At 43.5% G+C, this 14,074-nt stretch overlaps 1 long non-coding RNA gene across 3 annotated transcripts in view; it reads left to right on the top strand.

The window, feature by feature from the left end:
- The window catches only part of LOC106732166 (uncharacterized), a 62,424-nt gene extending 49,127 nt beyond the window's left edge, over positions 1–13,297 (top strand). For 2 of the 3 annotated variants that reach the window (XR_012904427.1, XR_012904429.1), the window contains one exon: positions 12,022–13,296. This is a non-coding gene — a long non-coding RNA (uncharacterized LOC106732166). Of the gene's footprint in view, positions 1–12,021 lie in introns of all 3 variants that reach the window. The other variant, XR_012904428.1, reaches the window with a different exon arrangement.
- Positions 13,298–14,074: the final 777 nt, after the last annotated feature.

Here is a 14,074-nt window from a genome sequence, read left to right as displayed (position 1 = left end):
CATATCATTACCACCTTCCTTAACTTATTAGGATATAAATCAAATAAGAAGTCAGAGTTTTCTTAACTAAGGAAAACGATTGCAATCAAACGAGAGTTAAGTACTTACTTATCAGTGTACAACTTCTCAAATTCCTTTCTGTCAATAGCGATTTAAAGGGGATTGTCCTGAGGGGCCGAATTGAATGCACTAGGAAGTTAAGGCTACTTCTTTATTCTGTCTAGTTCTCGTATGTAGTCTAAAAGGGTAGGGACTATATTGGCTTCTTGTAACAATGTCTCAGGAGAAAACATTGGAAAAATGATCTGAATTAATCAGCCATCTTCTTGTCTTTCCCAGACATCTATTTGTGCAATTTAAGATTATTCTAAGATGTTCAACCCCAAGGGGGCTGGGGCTATATTTTATTGGATAGGCTTCTTCGCGCTTTCTGAAATGCACAGTAATCCTATAACAATTGTCAAGTTTTATTGATTAAGCAGGATACACCAGACTGAAGGGAGGGTTATCAAATAAAGTGAATGTACACCCGGCTGATCATAGTCACTGACAAACTGGGAGGCTGTACTAATGGGTGTTGGTGAAGGGATTCACTCTCAGCAGGTGGTACTTCCTTGTGGTTGCTCTGGGGAATCAGCTTTTGCCTGGTTTGATGCTCTCTACTGTTGGCTACCCAGGAGCTAACTCCTTTCTCCCTTTTCTCAACTCAGCTCTATGGCTAGGTCGCTGTATAGTATTCCCCTTTCAAGATACATCTTTCCTCCTGCACTGGGTTCCATGCCAAGGACTCTATATCAAGCAGTCAAGATCTGCCTCTTACTGCTCTTTCCTTAGACTTCTTCATATTCCCCTCAGGATTCTTTCCCCATAACTCCCCTGGGGTTGATCCTTCTTCCAGGGGATTAATCTCTTTCTGGGATTTTTTCCTCATTTCCTCTCTGCTCCCGGAAAAGGATTGCAGAATCTCCCTGCAGCCTCTTTCTGCTGCAGACTTCCTGGCTTTGTAGTCTAGCCTGCTCCTCTTCAGCTGGCTTCTTGTTCACTGAGATCTGGTTCTTCCTTCAAATACAGGCAGGTACCCTAATTAGCCTATTAGGTTCACATTAGCGTCTTTAGAGCCTGTTTTGGGTGCAAACATAATCATAGTACTTTCATTAAGGGCCTGGATAATGGAATGAAGTATATGCTTACAAAATTTGAGGGTGACACCAAGTTGGGAGGAGTTGCAAGCACTTTAGAAGACAGGTTTAGCATGTAAAATGACCTTGACAAATTGTTGATTTTAGACCAATTCTCCAAGATCTAATTCAATAAAGATAAGTGGAAAGTATTAAATGTAGGAAGGAAAAGTTAAATGTACAAGCACACAATTGGGAATAACTGCCTTGAGGGTGTACTGTCAAAAAGGACCCAGAAGAACGTCTAGATTGGCACGGATGCTTTTCCGCAAAAGCACTTTTTGCGGAAAAGAGTCTGTGCCAATCTAGACGCGGTTTTGTGCAAGAAAGCCCCGATCACCATTTTTGCCATCGGAGCATTTTTGCGCAAAACAGTTTTTAGCTGTCTACACTGACCCTCTTGCGCAAAAACATTTCCGGAAAAGGGCTTTTGCCCGAACAGGAAAGTCAAAGCATTTGCGCAAGAAGCACTGATTTCGGACAGTAGAACGTCAGTGCTTTTGCGCAAAATCAAGCGGCCAGTGTAGATAGCTGGCAAGTTTTTGTGCAAAAGCACCTGCTTTTGCGGAAAAACTTGCCAGTCTAGATGCAGCCACTGAGTCCCTGATTCTCAAATAGTAATATGTGAAGAGTTTAAAGTGATACTGTCTGGCCAAATTCACGTTTGCATAGACCATACCTGTTTACAGACCCAACATCTTTCAGAACGTTCCCTGAGAAGTTTAGAAAGAAAGAAAGGTTTTTAAAATAACCCTGCCCCAGCAATATGTGTGACCCAAACATTGCAGCCTCTAGCTAATGCCTGTGGGCCTGCAAGGGCTCAGAAGGAAGAGCCTAAGTGCAGGGTAAGGCATGGCCTTCAAAGTGGGTATTTAAGCAATGCTGCATCGTTTGCAATGAATCCCATTCTAAACAAAGAGCCTTGCACCCGAGCTACTCGCCAGAGCAAGATGCATAGAGTCAGTGACCGCACCAGGCACCCGTGGCTAGATACAACAGCACCATGGCTCCCTCTAAGGTGCGCAGCCGCGCATCGCTGACCTGGCCGCGCAGCAAAGGCGCGCAGCGTTCCTGCGCTGGTGGGCGGGCTTATGGGGTGGGGGTCCATGTGCGCGGCGGGAGCCGGGGGGAGCCTCAGCTCAGCCCTGGTTCCAGCTCTGCCGGCTGCCCCGTGTGCTGCGGCTGGTGCCGGGCCACGGCGAGACTCCCCCGGCTCGGGCAGCCTCCCCGCGGCCCCAGTGCTAGCTCCGGCTGCCACCCTGCGCTGCAACCACTGCGCTGCCCCTACAAGGTGGCTGGGAGTGGAGGCGGGAAGGCGCCCTAGCGAGGTGCGGGGGAGAGGACAGGAGTTATGAGCCCGCTGGGAAGAAGCCGCGGCGGCTCCGCGTCCCTTTGTGTGCACGTGGGGGAGAGGAGAGAGCTCCGGCATCCCGCTCTTATGCCCCCTCCGGAGCAGCGCCCGGCTCTCCCCCGGCTGCTTCTTCTGCCCCACGCGCGACTCCTCCTCCCCGCCCCGAACAGACCTCGCCGCTGATTGTTAATGGCACTGTCGGGGTCCAAAGTAACTGATGGGGCTGCAGGTAGGAGGCTGCCCTGTCCAACCCCGCGGTAGGACCAGGTTTTGAAAGTTAATTGAAACAGAGAGCGAGGAGTCCAGGGAAGCGATTTGGGTGGACAGTGAAAATGGTATTTATCCCTATGTGAACCTCAGGAGGTAATATTTATTTCCAGTACTCCATCCAGTTGCATTGTCCTTACCACCAATATCCCCCATGGGCTGTCTGTCCCACCCACCAAGTGACACCCATTCAACTCTGCCAGTCCAACCCATCCCAGCTGAGAAACTACACAGGGGCAAAGTTCCCTTTGCCCCTATGACCTATCCTCTTTCATCTGGGCCTCACATCCTAGGCTCTGTCCTAACCACTCCTACCTGAGCTAAGTGGGATCAGCATTCCCTTCCCTCCATCAACTCAAAAACATTCCCCTTGGATCCATCCTTCTTTCCATCCTGAAAAAAATCCTTTCTAGACAGACTGCCCATATCTCTGAACTTTTCTCTTCCCAAATCTCCTTCACCCTGGATCAGAACCCCTCCTGTTTTAAGGAGGTCCTGCTCTCACCACTCCTGCTTGCAATATTTTGCTGCCTTAGATAAACTGTGCCAGCTATGTGGCCCCCTACGATCTGTTTTATCCCATATTTTACTTTTTATTGCTATTCAGTCTCTAAAGCAGTTTTATATTAAATGTGCACCATGTTTGTGTTGTGTCAATTCTGCTCTTTCTTTCCTTTACATCTTTCCTTTCCCTGCGACATACATCATTTTTGGTGTAACTTTTCTAATAATTTTTGGTTTCCCTTTTTCCTCATTTTTTATCCCACTTCTTTCTTTTCACGTGCCTGTATATTTATACCTGCCTCTGGAATTCCCACTACATGCATCTGACGTGGGTCTTTGCCCACAAATCGTATGCTCCAATAAATCTGTTAGTCCATAAGGTGCCACAGGACTTCTTGTTATTTATGCTTCCTCTTTTTCTAATTCTGGGTTTTGTTCTCTCATCTTCTCCCTCCATCCTTCTTTTATTTATTTTGTCTTCTTCTGCACTTTCCATTTTTTAACATTTTCTTGTCTAATTTACACTCTCACTGCATGCCAACTTTCTCTCTACCTGAATTTTCTTCATATTATCAATATGAAGGGCTTGACTGACACAGGGCAGTGGAAAGGCAGTTCAGATATTATCTCACAGTTTATTTTAGGCTTGGTTTTACAAGGAGAAACGATTATCTGTCTAGTCTGGCACATACTGGAATATTTCTGGGCATTATTTTTTATGTAAAGTATTGGATCTCCATTTTCATGAATCTTAATATTCTTTCTTCCATAACATTTTATATATATGATATTTGTTAATAACTTGGGTGCCTGCCATGATGGCACACATCCAAACAAGTGCACATGACTTTAATATTGGCGCACAAGACAAAACTCACTCCACTCATGAATGGAAGATCTTAGAAGGAACACTGAACATGACTCAGCCCTGGAAAAGAAGATAATAGGGAAGGCGATGGAAACAAGAGTGAGAAAAACACAGGATAAGGTTGTGAGATTATTACATTTTTCACTGTATGCCTCATTGTGTACAGGTTGCACCTCTCTAGTCTGACATCCAGTATTTACCAGCATTTACTGGTGCTGAACCAGTAAATTTGCCAATCCACAGGAGGTCAATATTGTCTAGCAGCATTACAAACACTTCCACTGCTTGCTGGACTCTTAGAAGGCATTTAGGGATAAATTAGAGCCAAATAGCAGCACAGAGAACAGAGATTCAGGACTGGTGGCTGTAAACAAACTTTATGGGACCGCGGGAAGCTTGGCCACAACCATGAAAAGTGGACAACCAACTAACTAAAATCATGCCAGACCACGGATGTTGCTGGACCATTGAATGCCAGACTGAAGAGGTTCAACCTGTCATAGTTCTGATCGCTCCCAGGAACATGATCTAGGTGCTGTGCAGAACAGACAGGCTCAGCCATGCCAATGCCATATTTATTGTTATAATTTTATTTATTTAAATTACCATGAGAGCATTTGTATATTTGATTGATTCAGGATAAAACATTGATGGCTGTTTCTTTTTTGGATATTCATTCAACCACCATAATCCTGACCCCAATGTTGTTACATAAAGGAATTTAAAAAGTGACTTTGATTTCCTTGACTAAATGGAACATCCCCCTAAGTCCCTCTATAAAATCCTAACCTCATTCAAATTGGTTTCCTCAGGACTGACTCACTGCCACGTCCCTAAGCAACAGTCACAGCTGGATCCTAGTGCAATGCTTCATAGTAATAATTGCATTTATTCTTGCTGTGAAGGAAACGCAATTGACATTTTTTGGAAACCCACCCTATTACCTTTGGCAGCTTGCAGAAGTCAATTTTAGTCAACCAGATTGCTCATGTGCACACTCTCAATGGCCCCAGACTTACATATTTCACTGGAAATCTCACAGTAATGGGTCGCCTTTGTTTTTAGCATATAGGAAATGCATTTTAGCATCTGCTGTTATAAAAAAAAAAACCCAAACCCTGCTATTACCTGCCAAAGCCTGAAGAAGTAAATGATTTTTGCTCATGTATGCATCTGCATAGATTGCAGAGTGAATGGAAAGAAAGGTTCCCAGAGTGCAATGAATCCAACCTAACACAAAGCTGTCTCTACTCTTGTGTGGCTGCTGTGCATCAGTAAGGGGGTGCAGGAAACAAAGCCCTCCTTTTCTGCAGCAGACTGTAGGGAGCTGGATACCCTCTATTAAGTGAGACAAAGTAACAGGCACACACATTCTGCCTTCTTGGGCACCTCAGCAGATGCATACCCACCCTGATCAAGCCTCTGAGGATATGTCTACAACACAGCAGGGCTAAAGTCAAATTAAGCTATGCAACTTGATTTACATCAATTGTGGAGCTTAAGTCAAAATAGCTTAATTCGGCTATTGGTGCTGTCTACACAGCAGGAAGTCAAAAGAAGAACACTCTTCCTTCGACTTCCCTTGCTCCTTGTGAAATGAGGGTTACTGGAGTCGGAGTAAGAAGTCCTTCAGTTCGCCATTATTTCAAAATAAAGGCTGGCAGTGTAGACACGCTCTATGTTAGTTTGGAATAACGTCAGTTACTCCAAAATAACACTGCTGTGTAAATGAACCCTCACTTGCACGCTGTCCCCAGAAAGCGCCATCCAGCTACACAACGTTTTGATGTAGCACCCTTCATGCCCTCAGTGTCCCCACTTTAGAGGTCCCACCTAAGGACTTTTCCTCCCAATCCCCAGAGAGATTTCCCTTTAGTCCAACCTTCCTCTCCACATGCCCCCTGGACTGTCTTCCTCACACTCGTACCGTTGATCAAGACTCTTCCTTCCCGTCAGACTTCCCTCCACGACTTGAGTCTCCCAAGATTCCTCAGTATCTGCTCCCTTTCTTTATCGTTGGAGGATTTCCTTCACAGACTGCACCTCTAATTGCCACATATCTCCCTGGGTTTGGCCAAGGAATCCTGTGGTTTTTACCCATCATCTCCTCAGCTCAGCCACTGTTCCCTAAGCTCTTCTTCATCCTGGCTGGGCTTCCCTCATCCAGCTTTGGTGCTTACTTGTTGATTTTGCTCTCCATCTTCTTCTTCATCCATCTCCTGCAGTCCTTACTAGCCTTTCTCTTAGGTGTGTGAGAGAAACTGTAGATTTTCACCGTAGCTGCTAGCAGGAAACAGTGTAGGAATAGCTAGACTTCTGAAGGAAGGGGCTTTCTGCTTGCAAGACTGAACCAGGAGGGTACAAGATTCCCCCCCAGGAGAGTTTTTGGGCTTCCTGCCCTGTGAAAGTTCAGGGAGAACGATTAAAAGCTCAGAACTGCCAATAACTTCCATGAAAGGTTCTGCACGTGGGGCAGAAAATGGACCTGGAACAATTTGTATAGTGAGAGTGAGCCACTGAACCACCCCTAGATCCAGCACTTATGGTCTGGTGAGGTGCACACCGCAGCACCTAGATTGAGTTGTAATCCATCATGGGGACACAATCTCTATCTCCATTTGTTTTACATATTGTTGTAGTGCTTATGTAACCCACTGGTTTAGTTGGTGCACTGGTCCCACCCTGTGCCTGAACAGCAGATGATAGGAGTCTGCTCCAGTGCTAGTGTAAGGGGACTGTTACCCCTTACTAAAACTCTGTGGGAGTTTTTTGGTTTACCAGCTTCAGAAGGGGAAGGGTTCATGAGACTGACAGACCCCAGAGACAATGGAAAGCAGTCAACACTCCAGCTCAGCCTGACTGACAGGTTGTAAGTGGGGATTGTTCTGGCTCTGTCTCGGAACAAACAAGCTGTGTGCAGAAGAGGTCCTGCAAAGACAGAGAGCTGAAAGAGGAGTACAAGAAGAAGTCCTGCAGCGACAGAACCAGACACAGACTGGCCAAGCAGTGCAGACCCTGTGTTGAGCAGCAGACTGGCAGTGCTCAGAAAGCCAAAAGGAACAGAGAAGCAACACAAGGAGCTGGAACTGGCCAAGCAGCACAGCCTGCAGCTGGATGTGGTGAGCTCCTGGGACCTGCAAAGTGTGGGGAAAGGCTCTGGACTGGGAGAGGGGTCTGGCCACTTAGAGACTGAGGCTGTGTGGTCACTGCCAGTGCAAGTGTGTCCAGCCTGCAGCCCCTTGCAGCACTTCCAGGGCTTCTAAGGAAGAGACTGTGAACTGTCCTTACACTCTGCAGACTGCTGTGTTGATGTCTCTGTGCTACAGAGCAGGGCTGTGTGTTCTCATTTAACCATTCTCATTGTTTCTTATTCTATTCTCTTTAATCAGTTGATGTTTAATAAATTGTATTTGCTTTGAACCTTATGAAGTGATCACTGGGCCAAGAAGGCCTGCAGTGTAAAGAGAGCACCTCGGAGTGGGGACACCCTAACTCCTGCCCCTAGTGATTACAAGGTCAGGGATTAAGCCCCAGGAAACCTGGGCCCAGCCTTGTTGGGGTTTCAAGGGCTCTGCTACTCAGGAGAGTGGAGGGGGAGCCCTCAGGATCAGGGAGCCGTGGGGTAAAGGAAGTGGGAGCGGGGACTCAGATCCTTTCGCTGGTTCATTTCACCGGGGTGTATAGAAGCCAGGAAAGTTCCCCACAAGAGCGGGACCATTCCCCCACTTACACTAGCAAGGAAGCTCTTTATCTCATATTATGAAGCTGATACTTCCAGGGCTAGATCTCTGGTGTGGGTCAGTTGAGAGACAGCCTGCACATGTACTACTATCAAACTTCTTCTAGAATGGCCAGGGGACCAGCTGGGAGATAGCACTACCCCATGCGAGAAGCCCTGACGTTTCAGAGCAGGAGTCCATTAAATGTGCACAGCGAATGAGCATCCCCGGGGAAGAAGATGCATGTGAAATGAATAACTTCAGCCAGGACTGTTTCCCCATCTCTTCCCTCACAGAATAATTAGGGCCAGATTCTGGCCACCTCCTTGGTAGCTGCTGCAGGTGTGGGGAAGTTATTCGGAGCTTGTGCCTCCTAAATCATTAGGCTGAACTGCAGTGCTTCCTTCCGCTTTGCAGGGATTGCTTCTGGCTAGCACTGCTAGCCAGCCCAGAAGGGACACGATCCAGAGGGCTGCGAAGGCACAGATGGCCGTGTCAGGCTCAGATGGCCGGGCACTTCAGAAGGGCAGTGACGTGCCAGTGCTTTCAAGGGCTCTGGAGGGCAATTTGCTTATTGAGAGTCAATGCCACTAGGGTTCCTCCTGCGGTGGCACAGCTCTGTGCTCACTCAAGCCATGCTGTGGCTTCAAGACACAAGTGAGACCTTCAACCTCAGGCTAACCAGTGAGCACATCCATTGACAATGAAAACTATGTGTAATTTCCTGCTGGGACACCCATCAACTGCGGGACGTGTACATTTTACCTCCTGCAAGTCCTGTAGAGAGAGAACCTGCAGAATAAGTCCTAGCTAACTTGCTGAAGGCGAACTATAAAAGCAGAAAGGAACAAAAAGTAGTACGAAGTACTTCTGCTAAAGGCAATTTGTGCAAAACAAGCTCTGAATAAACTTTCAAAAATGCTTTTCCTCTTTTGTGAAAAGTCCAGATTGATTCTTTCTTTTGCTGCCCTACCCTCTGAACAATGGAATTCCATAGACTGTATCAATAGCCCATGACATTGGAAGTTTTGTTTACATGGGCAGTCCCTGGTATTTGCCGTGTTACTGTGATATTCCAGTGAGGAAATACTGAAAGAAATTCATATGAGGAAGGAATTTGAAATTAAGCTGTAGCTGTGTGGAACACCACCCTCCACACAATCTGATCATTGGGGTTTTTAAACAGATTTCTGGGCTAACTCAAAATCAGCTATGAAAGTTCAGTTTAACATTAATTGCCACCTCTTAGACACCAGAGGAAGACTGCTTAGACAAAAAAAAAAGTAATAGAATTACTCCACTGAAACACACGTCCACCTCTAAAATTCATGGGGCTACAATTTATGGCTTTAGCTAGGAGACAGTTAACAGGAAAAAAAGAACCTTTAATAAGATACAGAGGAAGATTACACATGACTTTTGACTCCTATTTGTAAAAGAAATTTGATCTGGTAAATCTAAAGCAGCACAAACTGTACTGGTTTAAGTGAGGGGTTAGCTTCACTCACGGAAAGTTTGATTTTTAAAAGAACAGCAATATGGTAATGCACTGAGTCAATAAAGACATCTCAAGGCTGAGAACTGGCAACTGGCAATGTTTTCCCCCTGTAAAATGGCGCCTGGGGGAATTTAAACTGCATAATTCAAAATGACATACCTCTAGACCTTATTTTTTCTTAAAAGAGGAAAAGACATTATTTCCACAGAGTATATTTTTCCTCCCCTGAGCTGGCATAATCAGAAACAGAATTTCCTCAAAAAAGAAAATATATCAAATATTTAAGATAAATATGAAAGGTTTTTTTAAAAAAGCAATCCATATGCTCTTGTGCAGCAGTCCATTATAAAGGAAGCTTCCTGCTTTCCCCAGAGATCTGAGGCACCTGGGAGAAATTAAGTGGGAAACATACTGGTATTAGAAAATACTATCAAGTTTGCTACCAGACTGTTTTCCCAGGGCCACCCTTTGTAGAGTTGAGCTGGGTTGCTCATTTTGCTTGAACCTGATAATTGCAAAAAATCCCAAAGCTCCACAGTGATGCCTTTCCCTTCTATGATTTTAATTATTAGTAGTAGGACGCGGTGGTGCTAGAGACCTTGCAAAAGGTGTAGGAGGAAAGTTTCTGCCCTGCAAACCTTAACCAAGCCAAATGCTCTGTGACTGGTCAGTTCAATAAAAGTCAGTCTTGCTTTCACTGATTATTTAAATCGTCGCTTCATTTTCCTATGTCTAATAAATTCATCTACATGGCTCTGTTGACGGAGCCATGTAGTCTAGACATAGCCGTAGACTAGAGGCGATGCCTCTTGCCTCTCATATAACCAAGTCACTCTCCCCCACACCCTCATGAGACGACAATTAATTGTAAACTGCAATGGTCATCTCAGATCTTCCTGGCTTCTCATTCCCTGTCAGTTTTTCCACAGTGGGCGGGGCAGTAGTGAAATGGTGCTAAATTTGAATGAAGGAACAGCAATGTTACTGTTGGCTGGTCCAAGGAGAATTCCTTCATGTCACACCCATGTTCCTACCACCTCACGAAAGCCTGTCACCCAGTCCATCATCAGCCAGACTCCAAGCAGATCGTATCTGTATGCAGCTTTTCTTTTTGCATGTTTCTTCTCTTTTGGGGTGAGTTTATGCCGCCTGCCCAATGCGGTTCAAGATTTGCCTTTTAAAAAAAGACTTGGGAATCCTTTTGGAAGACAGATGCGGTCTAAGAGTAAGACTATTACAGATCAGACTTAAAAACAAACCATCACAGATGTTCCTAGCTCAAACTGCTGGAAATGGGAGAGACTTGTTTCCAATGGGGTATAATGCTGGAAAAGCTTACCTAAAAATTCACCATTAAACTCAATCCTAAAAATAAATAAAAGACTGCTCCTCTATTAAATACATTGAAGCTGAGAGGAAGTGAGGGGTGGAATAGGAGTTGAGGAGGTGGAATAGGTATTTCGCCTTCACTAGCGAATGCCCATCTGACTGTCAGCCCAGCCGGAATGTTACTAGTACCGTATCCTTCACAAAGTCTCAAAAAAACAATCCAACATTTTCTTAAGGATAACCATGACTGAAAATGAAAGCTCTTTGGGGAAATAAAGACAGGACTTCAAAGTCATATAAAATGCTAAATCTGGCCATTTATTTTTCATGGAAGTAGAAACCTGTGTAGTTTTATATTCAAAAATGTAATGAGAAGAGTTTGGTTTCTACACATGGACTCGTGTCTCCAATTTAATAAACTCCAGATTAAATGCTTATTGCAAAACTGATGACTGCTTTTCTCCATCTGTAAAATGATAAGAAGACAATAGACACCATTTTACAGTCAACTTGTACTGTTGTGATAACTGAACCTAAAAATTTACCCTAATTTCAGTTGTAAAAAAGAATATGATCTTATGTATCACAAGATGTTACAATAACCTAAAACAACAAGGCTGTGTCTAGACTGGCAAGTTTTTTCTGCAAAATCATGTGCTTTTGCGGAAAAACTTGCCAGCTGTCTACACTGGCCGCTTGAATTTCCGGAAAAGCACTGACGATCTCATGTAAGATCGTCAGTGCTTTTCCGGAAATACTATGCTGCTCCCGTTCGGGCAAAAGTCTTTTCCCGAAAGACTTTTGCGCAAACGGGCCAGTGTAGACAGCATAGTACTGTTTTCCACAAAAAAGCTCCGATCGCTAAAATGGCGATCAGGGCTTTTTTGCGGAAAAGCGCATCTAGATTGGCCACGGACGCTTTTCTGCAAAAAGTGCTTTTGCGGAAAAGCATCCTGCCAATCTAGACACGCTTTTCCAAAAATGCTTTTAACGGAAAAGTTTTCCGGTAAAAGCATTTTCGGAAAATCATGCCAGTGTAGACATAGCCCAAGTGTTGGTGGAAAGTAGGGCGAGTTGTTTTCAATAGTGAATCTTGTAAACAGACACAAGAGACCTAGACAGAAAGACTAAATGAGTCCAGAGGGAAAAAAGCCACGTTGTCATGGTTCAAGAAATATGCTGTAATCATGCTGGATTAAAAAAAGTTGGAACTGGAAACTTCTGTACCAAAATAGGTGTGTTTGAATATTAGACTTCGTTAGTGGACAAAATAATGAGGGAATTTCACCCATCACTTCCTATTTCAGATCTAAGAAGAAAACTTTGGAAGCGAAAAACAGAATAGACTGCCTTTATCCTAATCCTGAGGGTTGTCTTGACCAGATCAGGCCAGAGAGGAGGACCCAAATGAAATTGCTACCTTTACCAGTTTTAGCTGACTCCTGGCCATCACCTGGGATTAAATGTGATTGGACTCTAGCAACAATAACAAGAATAATTCCTGATGCTCTCATCTAACTTCTCTTTTATCCCAGAAACCAGTGATCATCATCTTCAATACGATCGAAGAGACCATCAAGTAAAGTGGGATTTTCCTTTAAAACCTCTTTCTAGTTAAAGGGAAAGAGAATGAGGAAAGTTTTTTTGATGCCTTAGATTTTGATGCTTAATTAATTTTCCTTCTTTCCTGCATTGTTAATAAGAGGTGAAAAAATGTAATGGTGTGTTTGCCATGCTGAAAATAAGGAGGCTGAGGTTTCGCTATATTAAACATTGAACTGTTTAACTCTATTATTGGACAATGAATGAGTTAATTTAATATCTTTGGCTCATCTTATGTTCTTACGATCAATGTGGTCAGGTCCATACCTCAAATGAGGAGGCATATTCTTTTGATCTTCCAAGAAGCTGTAGACACTGCTACTACTTAGCGTTCCTTGACTAGGTGAAGAGTCCCTTAGGATTGCAAGATTCCACACTGCTTTGATAGCTGATGGCAGAGATGCCTCAGGTGATATTTCTTGTCTGTTTCTCTGGATATTTCCCCCTTTTCCTGCCAGCATTCCATCTGCCTTGTCCACTAGGACCCAAAACTATAATTTTTCATCGAGAATGAAGAGTTCCTTTAGTTCATAGAACAGCAGGGAGTCCACTCTAGAAGAGAAGGTGTGATGCAAAATAAGTTTTAGAAGTAGTTTTAATATATCATTCAGTTTGCTCCTTGTGACCTGGCATTGCCAGGTATTTAAATGAAACATATGCTAAACATTCATATTGTACCCCTTCATGCTTTGGCCATGCTTGATCTTGTAAGGTGATTAGGATCCTGATGGGACCTGAGTGGGTCTGGCCAGAAATAAAGTCTGTTTAGGAAAAAAAGGTTGATATTTCAAAATTTAGGGCTGTCGATTGATCACAGTTAAGTCGTGCAATTAACTCAAAAAATTAATCAAGATTTTTAAAAAATTGAAATTAATCACAATTTTAATCACACTGTTAAACAATAGAATACCAATTGACATTTATTATATATTTTGATGTTTTTCTACATTTTCAAGTACAACACAGAATACAGTGTGCAGAGTCACTATATTATCATTTTTATTTTAAATATTTGTGCTATAAAAACGATAAAGGAATAGTATTTTTCTGTTCACCTCATACAAGTAATCTTTTTACTGTGTAGTGAAACTTACAAATGTAGATTTTTTTTGTTACATGGCTACAATGTAAAACTTTAGAGCCTACAAGTCCACTCTGTCTTACTTCTTATAATGCCAATTGCTAAGATAAACAAATTTTCTTACATTTATGGGAAATAATGCTACCAGCCTCTTATTTACAGTGTCATCTGAAATTAAGAACAAGCATTTGCATGGCATTGTTGCTGGCATTGCAAAGTATTTATGTGAGACATATGCTAAACATTCGTATATCCTTCCATGCTTTGGCTGCCATTCCAAAGGACATGCTGCCATGATGATGATGCTTGTTAAATGTGTTAATTACATTTGTGACTAAGCGCCTTGGGGGAGAAATGTCTGTCTCCTGTTCTATTTTACCCACATTTTGCTATATATTTCATTTTATAGCAGTCTCAAACAATGACCCAGACATATTGTTTATTTTAAGAATGCTTTTGCAGCAGATTTGACAAAATACAAAATAGGTACCAATGTGAGATTTCTAAACATAGCTACAGCACTTGACCTGAAGTTTAAGAATTTGAAGAGGTGTCTAAAATCCAAGAAGGATGAGATATGGAGCATGCTTTCAGACATCTTTAAAAACCAACACGCCAGTGTGGAAACCACAGAACCTGAACCACCAATAAAGAAAATCAACTTCTGCTGGTGGCAT

The sequence above is a fragment of the Pelodiscus sinensis genome, chromosome 5, assembly GCF_049634645.1.
Source record: "Pelodiscus sinensis isolate JC-2024 chromosome 5, ASM4963464v1, whole genome shotgun sequence".
NCBI lineage: Eukaryota > Metazoa > Chordata > Testudines > Trionychidae > Pelodiscus > Pelodiscus sinensis.
This window is presented reverse-complemented; position numbering and strand designations above follow the sequence as displayed.